Here is a 3,581-nt window from a genome sequence, read left to right on the forward strand (position 1 = left end):
TTTTCTTTTAAAAACATAACTATTTATAAAGCTTCCTGAATAGTAAACAAATAAATTACAGTGAAAGCAATGAAGATTTTGAACCAAACTAAATAACAGTAAACCTTTTTTGATTTACGGCATTTGATGTTTTGAGCTCTTTTGTGTTTAGAACAATATATACTAATTTTTAAAGTATCAAATTGAATTTTTGTTCAATAAAAATCTTTGAAATGCGACTGTAGCTTTTTTCCCCTATAACTTTGTCTTCAAAATAAGGGTGCGTCTTATACACTGGTGTATCTTATATTACTGTAACTTTTACATCATACCTGGTTGGCGTGAACTAACATGTAATCTATTAAATATACTCCTAAAGATATGATAATTCATAATTTAGTGCAAACTAAGCCAACCCAATTATTGAATCTTCCGCTACGTCTCTGTTTTATTTTACTTTTGTTTGTTTCTGTAGTACTTTGCTGTACTACATGTTTTCTACTCCTTTTAGTTTAAAAGCCAAGCTTTCAAAATTCTGCTGTTGTTGCATAATTCCCAGAATTGGACAGTAGCTTCGGTCAAACAAGTTTCTATCTTTAATTCTTTCCCAGGGACTAACTGGGTCAAGTTGTGATTGGACATTTTCATGTCTGATCCTTCTGCAGGATTAACTGTATACCTTTTAATTAGCAGATGGAGTTATTCTTGTTGGTTAATTAGGCAGTAGTTGCTGGTGGAGTCATCATGATCTTCACTGCCTGCTAGCTGAATAGTTCTAGCACCAATCACTGTCTTCTTGTGTCAGAAACTTGGGAGTTTATTTTCATATTTAAAACAGTGTTGGGATCTAAAAGAGCAGATTTTACTTTGAACAGAGTTTACATAGATTTTTTGTGGATACTTTTACCCAGGCTTCCCTCACATTTTAAGCATAATTTTATATAGTTTTGTACAGTTTTCTTACATAGATTTTGTTTGGATTTAAATGTAGTGTTTCAATGAATTTAGCAAGAACTCGTTACATTCTCACCCTCCACTGTAGTCACACTTACTCACCAAGAACTCTGCATGGTTTGTTGTAACTTTAAAGTTAGCTTACATTTTCATATGTGCATGCGTTTGGATTGTGCCCGTAGACTTAGTAAGTAGTATTGTAAGTTAACCTTTGAGTAAACATTGTGTTAATTGAGAATACAAATTGTTTTGTTATTGTTGTTGTGGCATAACCATCTGAGAACTGGAATTTCACTGAGTGTTCTCTACTGCTTCACATTAAGCTTTGGAACATTCTCTCAAAATAATACTTGGTTATATTCTAATGTATCTTTGTTCAGTAAAGTCGTCTCTCCGGTTGGTTGCATTTTTCGTTTTTTCCACACACCACCACTTGCCCTTTTATAATGTGTAGTATTACATTGAATTGTTATCGGGTATTTTCGTTTGTTGAGTAAGTTGTGGACATTTTCACTAAACATTTGTTCTCTGTAAACATCTGTATACTGTCTCATTCTTTGTGGCCAAGCTGTTGCATTCATTAGTAAATAAACACTTGCATACGAGATCCGTGAGACTCCTGTTATATGCAAGCGTAATTTTTCTACTCTGGGAGCAATTCTTTTGATACCACATTCCCTTTTTAATAGAAGGATAAAGTTTTCAGTTTCTCAATCGTAACCAAGGCATCTACCATGAATCCCCCCCCCCCAAATGCTTGCCCAATGTTGAAAAGTCATAAATGTAAACAGTTTTACAGATAAAGTTGTAGATTACCTTCACATTTTATGTATACTTAATAGTTTGCAGTGCAAAGAAATACAGTGAACGTGGTGGTGATTTTTCAATTTCGCAGAGCTGCTAGTCTGTAAAATAAAGAGAAGTTTAATAAACTAGAGAAAAAAAAGTTTAAACATTAAGAATTGAGTATATTGACAATAATATAGGCTTTAATAATCCATAAAGTTTCAAAACCTAAAAGTTATCAACTTGATAAATTACACTCATGCAACTGTTACAAAAGTTAATACAATTTTTTTCCATTAGAAAAGAAACAACATTAATGCCACAGGAAAGGATAGTAGTTAACTACCACTGAACTAAAACACACGCCAAGCTGTAACACATTAATTTATTTTTAGGATTTAGACACAATTTTCAAAATTTATAACTGCTTTCTCTTCAGAAGTAAACTTCAAATTAAACTAATTCCAATGCTCATAAACTCAAAAGCATTGATAATAACGTAAGACGTTCTAAGGAATAAGAAATGTTTTTCAACACAGAGTTTAAACAGACATTTATGTGAATACATAAACAAAGATATAACTACAAATAAATATACAAGAAGTTAAAAAATATAAACTGTACATATTTATCTCGATCTCTCTTTTACAGCAGCATCATGTGACTAAATCATAAAGAAGTTTCGTTATCTCCTGAAAAAAAACATGGCAACAACTACAGTTCTAAGACTGATAGCAACACTTAGAAAACTGCCAACTTAGTATACCTTGCTTCTGCAATAAACATGTTTAAAATGCATTTGTTTTTTCTGAAGGTGTTTCCAGAATGCTTGACACCTATTTTGTAGGCTTGTTTGTGCACTTGAACCCACTTTTAATTTATGTAATGAATCACTCTATTTAAAAACTTTATTATTCATAAAACTTGATTTATTTATGACATGAATAACATTGTATTCCGAACGTGTTTTACACTACTGTACATGGTTAATCATTTACTACCAAATATTCAAGCAAAACAGTTTAAACAATAAAGATGATAACCTTAAGGTACTAGTTTCATTGTTTCTTAACATAGTCATTACAACCTTTTCAAGTAGGCTACATTTGATAAACACCTCCTTTAAAACAACTAATGGAATTCTAAAGACTCAGAAAGGTCAAATTATAATAGACATTAGTCCTAATTACAAAGAAGTAACACTGAATAAGCTGTACATTATTAAAAGTGATTGAAACCCAAAAGGATGAAGCATGAAACAGATTTTACATCAATTATATACATAACTTTATTTGTTTACAGAAATATTTTAGTGTGTATACTACATTACAAATCATTTAACTTTACATGAAACCCACAATGCTTATACAACATGAAGAAGATAATGTTTCATTCGTTTTTACCACTCATTCACTTATGGTAACAAAATAAGGTTCTTTTCAATATCCGGTTTTTTTTGTAACTCTTGGGGATATCAAAAAAATTAAAACTAAGTTTTAGTGGTACATCAACCTTAAAGCATTACCAAGGAAATTATTGATGTCAATTAATTTGAAACTACATAAGAAAATAAAGCTTTTCTGTTTGAAAGACAAATGCACCCCTAATAATTTTTAAAAATATATATACTAGGTCGACACAGGGATGTTTTATAATTAGGCTTAAAATCTTCATTAATGTTTTTTTTATTTTGAAAGGTTTTTTTTTATGAAATTACAATGTTTTATAGAAGCATAGGTTATATTTGAACACAACTTTAATATTTATTCACAGGCAAACAAATTCCAATTAAAAATGAAAACTATATTTATATTGCATTGTAAGAAGTATTGAACAGAAAATATGTACATAAATTACATTTT

The 3,581-nt window shown here is 30.4% G+C and overlaps 1 long non-coding RNA gene across 1 annotated transcript in view; it reads left to right on the forward strand.

Moving 5' to 3' along the window:
- The first annotated feature begins 3,082 nt into the window (after positions 1–3,082).
- LOC111089157 overlaps positions 3,083–3,581 on the forward strand; it is a 7,494-nt gene continuing 6,995 nt past the window's right edge. Inside the window, exon 1 of the long non-coding RNA XR_002613481.1 lies at positions 3,083–3,168. This is a non-coding gene — a long non-coding RNA (uncharacterized LOC111089157). The remainder of the gene's footprint in view (positions 3,169–3,581) is intronic.

The sequence above is a fragment of the Limulus polyphemus genome, unplaced genomic scaffold (assembly GCF_000517525.1).
Source record: "Limulus polyphemus unplaced genomic scaffold, Limulus_polyphemus-2.1.2 Scaffold5398, whole genome shotgun sequence".
In the NCBI taxonomy this organism is placed as follows: domain Eukaryota; kingdom Metazoa; phylum Arthropoda; class Merostomata; order Xiphosura; family Limulidae; genus Limulus; species Limulus polyphemus.